Raw genomic sequence first — 12,257 nt, 5'->3', positions numbered from 1 at the left:
AGGAATAATATTAGGCCACAGTTTAGATTTGTAATTCTAATTCATTCTTCCGAAATCCAAATACCTTCATAAGTCATGGGCTTGAAGTTCCATTATGTAGTTTTTTAAATCTTTATAATTCATGTTTTCTCATAACTTTAATTTCCTGTTCTTAAATATTTTATTATACAACTTGAAAAAATGGTGCAAAATATTGTTATAATAAGACAAATGTGAAAAAAATCGATAAAACTTCCAACCTGTGAGTCTTATTTTTTTTATTATTTAGAAATTTACAAGAAGTCTCTTAGTCTTATAAGGAGATAAGTTTAATGCATATGCAAGTCTCAGAACCGTTCTTATTTGAAGAAGATTTCATAGTGAAGTAATGGAAGATTTCAGGATGTGACTTGCTTCATGATCTGCCCCTATATATGTGAGGAGAAGCAAATGTTTCTCTCTTCACAGAGCCTGTGTAGAGGCAACAGCACAAACTTTACATTACACTAGAGCAGGGAGGCCCAGAGGCAAGATGACCTCCTACCTTAGTAGATACTGGTGCTTGTAATAGACACTGGAGTCTTGTGACTCCTGGCAACAGATTTCCCCACCTGCAGATGTTAATTTGTAGACAACCTGCAGACATGACAACGGATGTGAAAGAAAGTTGGTTGGAAAGTGTGTCTACCTGGTCCAGTTGTGCTCAATACATCTGAAGCTATGCCATAAACAGAAAGCAATAGACAATGGTAGTCAGAAGTCACCTTCTGCAGGGGAAGAAGGCTCCACAAGCGTCCTCTTTTGCAGCCTGCCAAAAAGTAACAGAAATATCACATGCGCATACAAGGAAAACCAAACCTTGATAAAAGTTGAAACTAACAGCATGAAGTTTAAAAAGAAAGGACATTGAGGAGTATGTCAGCCTTAAAAAGAAGATCCAAGAAAAAAGTCTCGCTACTAACAGGTGCTGACCTAATGGCAAAGGATATAGAAAATGAGAGCTATTCTGTACCCTTTTTGCCATGCTTTTTAACTTCAGTGTCTGCTCAGGCTGTCAGACAGTGACAAGAACTGCTCCATGAAGAAAGACAAGCAGGTAGCCAAGGACATGGGTAAGAAAGACAGTGCCTTCACTGATGGGGTATGGTTCAACATACCCAAGCAGAACTGAACTGGTGACTGGCACATTCTGGTGACAGTCTGAAAATCATGACGCAGAACAAAACAAGAGAAAGAGTCATCTTCAAGTTCAATCCAAAACTGCAGACCAGTTTGAAAGTCAGGACCAATACGCAAGAGGGCTGAACATGTGCAGTGTAACCCAGGCAAACACTGGGAGTTCAGGACGGAGCCTAAATGGCCAGGGGTACATGGATGGGGTCCCCGGCAAGAATGATCATGACACTAAAGCCTGTTTTTAATACTCCAGGCTTGACACAGGCATGGACCTCCATGCTTAGTAACAAAACTAAAGGAAAGCACAACCCACAGTAAAGGATGACCAAATTAAGATCTACTTGCTTATACTGGACATGCACACATCCATCAAACTGGACAGGATGCACCTGAACGCAGTCTGGTTAACATAATTTTGATGCCACTCCCTCTAACCTTTGAGAAAAAGCTAATGGACGCACTGAGGGCTAGACTCTTCTTAGGGGTGCACAGCCGAAGGAAAACACATGATGCATGCAAGTTGCAGCAGGGGAAATAAAAAAAAATGAGTTTAATGGAAACAGGATCTTCATAGTCAGAATGTCTAACTACTGAGTGTCTTGGCAAGCTGCCAAGAGAGGCTGTGAGATCTTCAGCGTTAGGCAGGACATGTTCTTATGTTGAAATTAGCTCTGCTTTGAGCAGGTGGTTAGACAAAATGAACCCCAGAAATCCTTTCCAAACTAATTGTTCTATGATTCAAATACAGAAGGATTTAATTTACTTTTTGGGAAACATTTCTTTTATAAAGTTATTTCCATGATCCTTATCCGAGCACAAAAACTGAGAAAAGGAAAGTAATACTTGTGAAAACTGCCTAGCTGGCTTCTGCATATACTTATTCAAAAGTGTAAACTAGATACTTATCCATGATTTTAATTCAGTTGAACATAACCAGATCTTGTCAGGAAAAAGCAATACTGAAGCACAGACTAAGAAAATACTATTACACATTATCCATAAAGTTGAACTGAAACAAATAGTTCAAAGTTCAAAAAAAAAAATAGTAACAATACCATTGAATGAAGGAGAGTATTTTTTTTCATCTGTAGGATCTCCACAGTTAGTCTTACTATTTAGGTCATGATGTTTAATTTCAAAAAAAGATACTGTAAATAAACTGTCACTCAAATTTAGCATCTCTAAGGAAGTGGTGAAGTAGAAACAGAACATTTTCACATAGAAAGATCAAAGATATTTTTTAGGCTTTCATTGATACAAGTGAAATAAAAATTAAATCTTTCAGATTTCATTTCCTGAAATTTAAATAGTTGGTAAAGTTTTCTTCTAATTCAGTGTGCTTAAATATAGATGAGGAATTTTAGTGGGCAGACATGACCTGAAATACTATTTCCTGTCAATTCCAGAAGCTTTACCTCTAATTTACCCTCCCAGATACTGTATGTACTTTGATATATCATGTTGGCTCTGAAATACAAATATTTTAGCTGTATTGACTTCTAAGGAATGTTAGATTTCTGAAATACCTGTTGCACATGTCCTGTGAGTTAACTCTTTTAATGCAGTTATTGATACCAGATCATTGACAGGACCAGAAGGTAGATGTAAAAAGATTATTTTTTTTTTCATGAGACATATTTCCTGTTGAAGAAGAAAATGGATGGATAAAATTGCTGGGTTTATCCAAATAATAGTGGGAAATGTCTTTCTTGACTTTGATCCACACCTGATGGCAGGTTACTTATTACAACTCTTACAAACATCTTTCAAAGATTTAGATATTGTCAGAATAATATCTCTGTCTGCCTTACAGGAGGCTTTCAAAAGTAATTTTGAACTGACAAGAGATTGATAGAGTTCTTTGATAACTCCTTTTTCTTTTAAGGCAGTCAAATGGCAATTGAGGGAAAAACAATAACAAAGGAAATTTTTTTAAATATGCTATAGGAAGAGATGAATTACTGAATGCATTTGCTAATTTTTAGAAGTATGTACTTATAATCCATCCATGACCATAGGTATATTTTGAATCCCATCTCATTTTTATTTTCATTCGAATATATCAAAATAGTTATACATAAAATCAACTGTATTGTATTTGAAAGAGTGAAAAAGTATGTTCAGTATTTAGAAAGTAGGAAAAGCTCCTGAGAAAAATTTATAGACATCCTTACAAAAAGAAATACATGTTATATAAATCATACTGGCTGTTTTAGCATCATCTTTACAGACTGAAATGTAGTTATTCCAGTCTCAAAGATAGATATGTAAAATTAATATAAATATGCAATGTAACCCGAATAAAAATACTTTCTGCAGAGCATACAGATCTCATCTTAAAATAGATCAAAACAGATAAGTTATACTGGCTTGAAATATATATTCATAATTAAATCTCCACTTTGCAAATATCCTGGAAAATGTGATTTGTAACCTATATAATCCTATTTTAGATTATTTAGCTTTTTGGAATATACAGAAAATAGTGACATTACAGTTTTAAATTAATACAGGGAAGCTTACTAGAGTGGATAAAGTATAGACACACAAATATTTTTTTTTAAAATGTTTGAATCAGCAACCTGTCTTTCTATGTATTGCTAATGCCAATCTGCAAACACATTCAGCCTGGGAATCTAGAGACCATTAAATGTTACAACTGTTTTCACAGTCATAACTGTACGACCACCTGCTGTAAAAGTCCTTTGTGCTGCTCTGCTATGAAAATGCAGCATTACCAAATCTCATACTGATTTATGTAGTTCACACCTGCAGAAATAGCTATTGAACATTAGAATACATCAAAGACTATGTCAAGAAAAATGGTTTAACATTTCTTATTTTTAACACTGCTTGCAGAGTAGAACTGTACTTCCTGCTAATGCGCAATATTTTGTACTGATGCTTAAGCTAATGTAGGGGGACAGAAATCCATTTCCTTCTATACATATCAGAAATGTCAGAAGTATGAGCCTTTAGCTGATCCAGCATGCTATAAGAATCAATCACAAGGATGTCCATATAATCTCTCTTTTACTTTAAAGATAGCCCCCAGCCAAACACACTTCTCTTTTGCCTAGCTAGCAAAGCTACTGAAAATACCCTTCTTTCCATAGTCAGATGTACTGGGTTGTACTGGACCAATACAACACTATGGCTAGGTGCTGCTAGTGAGGGAGCTGCAGGGATGACTTCTGTGAGAAGCTGCTGCAAGCTTCTGTCAGGTCCAGTAGAGCAAATGCAAGCTGGCTCCAAGATGGATCCACTGTTGGCCAAGTCTGAGCCCATCAGCAATGGTAGTAGTGAACCTGGTATAACATAGTTAAGAAAGGAAAAATGTTACCGCACAGGAGCAATTGCAGCTAGATGAGAAGTGAGAAGATGTTAGAGAAACACCCAGGTCACTGGAGAGGGAGGGGAGGAGGTTCTCCAGCCACCAGAGCAGAGATTCCCCTGCAGCCCCCCCGTGGTGCAGCTCATGATGAGGCAGCTGTGCCCCTGCAGCCCATGGAGATCCATGGCAGAGCAGATTCCACCTGTAGTCCATGGAGAGCCCCACACTGGAGTGGGGGGATGCCCAAAGGAGGCTGTGACCCTGTGGGAAGACCACTCTGGGGCAGGCTCCAGGCAGGACCTGTGGCCCCATGGGGAGAGGAGCCCGCATTGGAGCAGGTTTGCTGCAGGAGCTGGGACCTCGTAGGGGACCCACGCTGGAGCAGTCTGTTCCAGAAGGACTGTACCCATAGAAGGGACCCACACTGGAGCAGGTTTGCCTACTGAATTTCAAGTTAAGGCTTGTATTCACTTTGCCTTCTACAAATATCTTGGTGAACTACAGTTCTTTTTACTTTGTCAGCTACTCCATCCTTTTGACCAGAGTTTCTAAGACAGATTGCTTTTCTGGTTCTTTTTTTTTTTCCATTGGTAGAGCACAATCAGAATGAGTTTGACAAATCCTAACCAAGCCAGAAATAACTTTTTTTAAGTTTTGTTTTTTTTTTTTTAATCAAGTTTCTCTAAGTTTTCTCTTATTTTGTCAGGGCTCTGCTTCCTATAACCCTATAGACAAGGAAGAAACAGGCAGATTAGAGCAGTTTATAATGAGCTCTAGCTTACAAAACTGGAAGCTGCTTTATCTAATGATATTATATTAACATTGACTTTTTTTCCTCAAAATGACAATTTTAATGGAAGTATTTTTCTTAAGACTTCTCCTGGAATCATGAAAGACAATAATTTTACATTAATAAGTCCACTTTTCTGTTTATTTTTTGCTTTTCTTTAAGCTCAGGGTTTCATGCTTTCAACATTCTGCCTGAAACAATCGACTCAATGACATGAACATATAAGGAACAAGCATGATCTACTTCTGTTGTTGCTAATCTTATTGCATAAGATAGTGCATAATTTATGCTATTTGGAACATAAGAAATTCTTTTAGACATAGTTTTATGACATAAGGACAATTAATAAGGCATTCTGAGCTTACTGTGGCAAGTGGTAGATACTTAGGCAACAAATGTAAAAACGGGTTTTGTGTAGAGTCATCTTCTTCCCAGTATATACTCTCTTTCAGCTTCCAACAGTTTGCAGTATTGGCATCTCCTGAGCTAAAATTTCTATTTGTATCTCGGTGTTTAAAAGATCTGGAAAGACTTTTGAGCCATAGTTATCTATAATTACATTTTGATTTAACTTATCTTTTTAATTTCTTTCTATGGCAATTGAATTCTGCAGTTTAGTTGTGATTATAATAGTGGGATGGGCTTCAGCAAAATAGTCCTCAAATCCCATTCTGAGATCTCCCTCAGCATGTTTCAATTGCCTATAAAGAGATGGTAGCTGCCCTGTGTTAATGTGATGAGTTTCCTTCTGCCAGTAGATTTTGGTAGATCGGAAGCATGACCTTTGAAGTGAAACTGTTGTAAAAATTATTTTGCGTATGAATGTAACCAGGAACAGATGAAGGTAACTTGGATTTTTATAACAACAACAACAAAAAAATCATGGTAGTGTATTTGAATTCTAGAATGGAATTGCTGGTTTCTATTGAAAAAGGGAGAAAGCACTGTAATAAAATATTGAGCACTCACACTTGAGATAGGCATGAATGTCTTTAATACCTTGATTCTGTTCAAGGTAAAGATTGAGGCAGAGTCTCATCCTAGGTGAATAACTTAACCATCAAATAATTTCTGTTTAATAAGTCTATTTAGTAGACACCCAAAGGTCCTAGGTCAGTCCATGTTTGTCCTTTTAGAGATTAAGATACAAGCTTTCCATTCTAACATTTTCAAGAATTAGAAAATTTAGCTCTGTAATGATTTACCAGTAGAAAGTACAGCCTGAAGATGCTACCTGATTCTTAACAATTACATTTTAATCCTCAAGAACCATTATTTTTCTAACTATTTACTGAAGATGCAATGTTAGAAAGCCAGTGCTGGAGATGGATTTTTAAAATGGAATACAGAAAACAAAACTGAAAATTAAATAAGTGCATTGAAATCATGTTATTCCAAATCATGCTTGCAAAAAGCAGACATTGATTCTAGTAGCAAGACAGTGCATGAAACTTAATTATGAAACATTTTTTTTTAATAGTGTCAATATAATAGATTTAGTGACAAAATTAACTTTTGGAGCATGCTGGTGAGTTTTGTGCAAAAGCCTAGTAGATTGTCTTTTTCCTTATATGAAACCCATGAGTTTTTTTGTGTTGCCTCTGTTCTCCTTTTTCACTTTAAAATAACTTTTCCAAAGTCAAGTTCTAGTGTCAATATTTTTCAGCTCTAAGTTCAGGTTTTTTTTCTGACATATCAATCATTTTTAAGGAAAGAAGACAGGTTTTATGACAATTTTTACTTGATTGAAAAAGCTGGTTTTGTTTCTGTCAGAAAAAGAAAAGTCAACGGTAAGTCACTTTACTGCAGTAACTGCTTATATAAAGTAAAAGACTTAAGGAAGTTTATTTACAGCTTGCTTGTGCTGGACTCATTGGCAGTATGCATTACAAATCATTGGAAATATTTAGATTAATTTGTTTTCTAAAGTCCACCAGCAGCTCAGTAACAACGACTTCTGACATTCACAGCAAAAGACACTGCAAAACACAGGTCTCAGGGCTTTTCTGGGCTCATCTTGGGTGGAGCTGGGCTGAGCTGATTTCAGCTCCTGCCTGAAAACATGGCCAAATGCCTGCAGTCTCCCTGCCTGAGCCTGAGCTCTGCCAATGCCTCTGTGGAAAAGGTCTGGCAAACCCAGAGAGTTGTGGCCCAACAAACAGCAGATCCTGCAGGGCTGAGCCTAGGGAGGCTGTGGGGCCATACTCACGTTCAGCTGGGAGCACCCAGAAGGCAGCAGCCCAGGGTCAGAAAACATAAAAATAGACTGAAGTAGACCCCAGTACTGAGGATGAGGATACCTCCACCAGCACTGCACTGCATTTCTCCCAGGGAAAGAACTCAGGATGGCAATGACTCACTGTAATGGCCCAGCAGCACTTGGCTGGTGGAAGGATAAATCCATTGGCCTTAGGAGCTGGAGTAACACTGGGAGGGCGAGCACAGCACCACCAAAAAAGGGTAGATATTAGAAAGGGGTTTTGTACAAGAATTCTAAAGTTATTACTACTGCATATTTTTTTCACCTGTACTAATTTGTACTGTGATACTACATTTGTAATTGGATTGTTTGTTTTGTTTGTTGCATTTCAGATGGATTTCAAAGTTATTAACTAGGCTAACAATAAATTCTGGTCTCCATACATGTATTTTCTTTCACCCATAACACAGTTTTGAATGTACAAGAGCATCTTAAGGAATTGGGGAGCAACTAGGGCAATCATACAAAGCGCTCAGGAGAATTCCAGGATAAATTAAAATAGATGTAGACTCTGACACTGGACTGCTAATACAATTAAAGTTAATTCTTTCATGTTTTACCACATTCCTTGTATTTTGGACCTCAAAATAATTTGGTCTCAAGAAGAAAAGCTCTACTTCAAAATGAGGAAAAGGTCTCTACGCATAGAATTTCATATTACTGTCATTAATAATTTTTATTTCTTTTTCTCGTATCTTTGAGATTTTAATGGAAAATTTACTTTTAAAATATAAAAAAAATTAATGAACATGGAAAGAGTTTGGAGGAGATTTGTACCATTGGAACAAATTTTATTGTGCTTTTAACTACCAAAGACTTTGAAATGAATTCTCTGCAAGGAGGGAAATTTCATTTATGGAAAAAACAGGCATGAAGTCTGATCAAATTTTATTTTTGTTTCACCTTCTAGCGTGTACAATGATACAGAAGGAAGGGCAGTAAACATTGGAAAATATTTATCTTAAAAATAGCAATATGAAACAGTATATCCTAATGGTAGTGAAAACTGTGCAAGAACTTTATCTGCTGTGGCACTGCAGGTTGTCAATAACGAATGCACTGCAGTTGCTGCTTTTAAAAATATGAAATTTATAAACCTCGTCACTATGTGTGTTATCAGAAAATGTATCTGCTGAGGACTACAGCATGCCTTACACAGTTTTTATTCTTTGAAAATGCTTTTTATTGTAATAGAAAACAATACTGAACTGCCTATATAAGTATCTGAACGCAAACCTGAAAATATTTCCAGTCAGTATTTACTAGGCAGTTTCACACAGAATAAAATATCAGTGGTTGATTCTGGAAATTAGTAGAATGGGATTTTATTACAGACCGTAGAAACCTCAAAACTATGTAGAAAGTTGGCCCTTATAATTGTTATTTTTAATTTGTATTCTACAGAATAGTATATCAGAAATTTTAGTTTTTAAGTGTCCTTTCAATGGAAGACTTTCTTATGAGACATTGTCCAGCCTTGCCCAAAGACACAAGGTCATTGACATTCTAACAGAGTTAGTCCATAGCTCAATGATACTTAGATAGAATCTTAATAAAGAGTTTTAACACAGCTGAAAAGCTGTTTCATTTGGGTTCTGGGAACAGATTTTTCAAAAAAAAGACTCATGTCTTAAAAATAATTTGACGCTTAAAAATGCAAAACTATTCAGGAGAATGTAAATACATTCTGAGACATTGGGATGAGCTTTTTAAACTTAAATATGCTAAAATGCTTCTGCTTGCTCACTGTATTGAAGAATGTGTGTGTTTTTTTCCTCGGAAAACGTCACTGCATGAGCTAATGCTAGAGCTCTGACTATTTTTCATTCTCAGATGATGTTTATTCTGCACCTTCTAAGATGTGACCTCAAAGTTCTGACCTTTGAGAAAACATTGTCCTGCATACAGAGAAGTCTTATGAAAAATTTCCAGGGAAATTACATGGAATTACGTGCCTGTCTTATATTTCAGTCATATGATGTGTTCTTGAGAAGTTATCTCACTGCTTTTTCCATCAGTTGGTTGAACTACTTCCCTAAGTCTTAATATCTTTGCATACAGATGTAGTCTACACAGTAAGAGATACGGGACTTAACTTTGCACAAGAGGAGGTATACAGTAATTGGTGTTAGAAGCGGCATTTAGGAATAGTTTGATTATTAATAAGAAAGTGATGGAGCTGTCATAATTAAAGGAGATGGAAACCAGCCCTGACTATTCAATTCTTAAAGAATGTTGCCTTTTTTCTCAGTGGCATAGAGAATAAAGCATCTAATTCTAGGTCAGGCTCCACATGTTCCACTGTTGTGGTGATTTTTGAAGTAGGCAAAGTTCCTCTAACCAAATCATGTCTTGTTATTTTAAAAGATGTTAAGAAACAAGACTGATTCCCCTCATATATAGTGCTTAGTTTAGAGGAAGGTGAAGTGTCTCTGCATGCTTTGAGCCGATTTGATCTAATTAACATACACAGAGAAATTTTATATTCACCCATCTAATACAAGAAATTAATGCACTAAACTTAATTCATTTTTCAAGCAGTTAGCTTAATTCAAATCTAACAAGAATTCTTGTGTGAATTGTACCTATAGTGTTGTCTTGGGTTCTGAGATACCAGCTGGGCTTAAACCAAAATTATCAAATTTTCTTTATTGATCAGCTAAGTAAATGTAATCTAAAAAGAAGTATTTAATGCATATATATATTCCTATATATACAGACACAACACAGGTGTGCACAATCACAAAATAATATTTAAAATGTTTGGTTTTCAGCAAATTGAGACATCTGCTGGACTGCACATCTTTGCTGTCTCTAGTTTGTGAAACTTGCTAAATCCCTGTAAAACTGTGGACTAGTTTACTTTTCTTTATACAACTACTTAGTTTAGGCAATTATTTAAGCAATTTATGTATTATACTTGTGAGTTAGGGAATAATACTACTTCAGTAACTGTAGCACGTTGCCAAAAAAAAACAATGCTGGATTCCTCCTTGAGGATATAAGCAGAATTATGCTTGAAAACCATAAGTTAATAGCATCTGAGAAACACGGGAGAAGGTTCTTCAGAAGACAGGATGCATACCACATGCACACCATGCATAGCTCTTAGGGGCTTTGGCTTGATTGGTTCTGAGCCAAGGAGAAGACATCCATGAGGATGTTATTCCTGATCAATGTTTTCTCATAAGATCTCTTCAGAGCTCCACTGGAATTAAAATCTTCTATGAATAATAGTTTGGGCACAAAAAGAAGTTATTGCATACAAAGAAAATAGACCATGTTTTCTCTATCTCAAATTCTAGCATATTTGCACATTAAAAAGTACAAAAAAAACATAGCTCAAAATATCCATTTTGGCAGTACACTGGTTTTGAGATATAGATTATTTTCTAGAGAAAATAATTTTCCTCAAAAAAAAATTATATCCCAGACTTACAAAAGTATAACCACAACAGAAAGACCAGTGGGCATATTCTAAGAAGCATATGGAGCCAAAAATATAATGTGAGAATTTGCATTGTGTAATGAATAAGTCACTTATCTTTCACCTGTGGGATGGCAGAGAAAGGAAATTCATGTCTCAAGATGAATTAATTTTTGCTAGCTAACTCATTAGTGAATAATTTTTTCAATTGCAAAATAGACACAATCAGCAAGAGTCTAGATTTTGGTCACCAGAGATAAAATTAATTGATGTACTTTGAAAGTAAATTAAGTAAAGTAAAATAAGATAATACATAGAGTGCAATATGACAGTAGGAAAAAAGCCCGAAAGACAAATCTGAGACAAGTCTGCATTATTCATGATAATAACACCCATACTGAAAGTTTCCTAGAGGCTGTTTTTGAGTTTATTATTTTTAGTTGCTAGAACTAAATTTCCATACTGTAAGTCAGTTTTAGAAAAAAACTGTTCTGCCATTTGTCAGAATTAAATTAGATTCTGCAACATATTTTTAGCTCCACTAACTATTTTGTAATACATTTGTTAATTGGTTTGGGGACTTCTGGGACATTTTTCATTAGGAAGGTGTGGGGCAACAAAGGCATGAGCATTTAGTTAAGTGCTTAGAAACTTAGAAAAATCTGATTTTTTATAACACATAATTATTCAATCCTTGCTAGATTTTGACAGGAAAATGATCTGCAGATTCCACCTGTATCCTACTGCCATTCGAGGTCTGAGGAAGAATTCATATGCAAGAGCTGTTCCATCTACTGTAGAACTCTACTGTAGAACTCTACTGTACAGCCCCCTTACCTATCTAGTAGCAGAGGAGGATATCCCACCACTTCTCATATCTGTCTTTTACATAAAAGCATTTAGTTGAAGAGATAATATTTTTAAATGTATGCTTAATTATTGATAATGAAAATATTATTTAATTCCTTGGAGATAAGAACCCGTAGTACAAATGGATTATGATAGATGAAGAGACAAAAATGCACAGAACAGTGTGTGCAAAACAGCAAAGTGATGGCTTCTGACTGTGACAAATGTTTACAGTTTTGATAATGATCAAGGTTGAGTTTTTCTTTTAATTCTAGAGATACACTGGGGAGAAGAAAGGGATTGTAAAAAAGGGGCCTTTTGAGATCCTATACAGACAAGTAAGGTAGGTCTACCTATACTTCCAAAGCTAAAGTAGATTAAGTATAACAGATAAAATTTATGCAGCACTTATAATCTCTTATTTAGAGGATTGTATCACTCT

Source organism: Pezoporus flaviventris, unplaced genomic scaffold (genome assembly GCF_033815535.1).
Source record: "Pezoporus flaviventris isolate CSIRO_AGI_PZ_B2104156 unplaced genomic scaffold, CSIRO_AGI_Pfla_v1 ptg000045l, whole genome shotgun sequence".
NCBI classification, from domain to species: domain Eukaryota; kingdom Metazoa; phylum Chordata; class Aves; order Psittaciformes; family Psittacidae; genus Pezoporus; species Pezoporus flaviventris.
Note: the sequence above shows the minus strand (reverse complement) of the source record.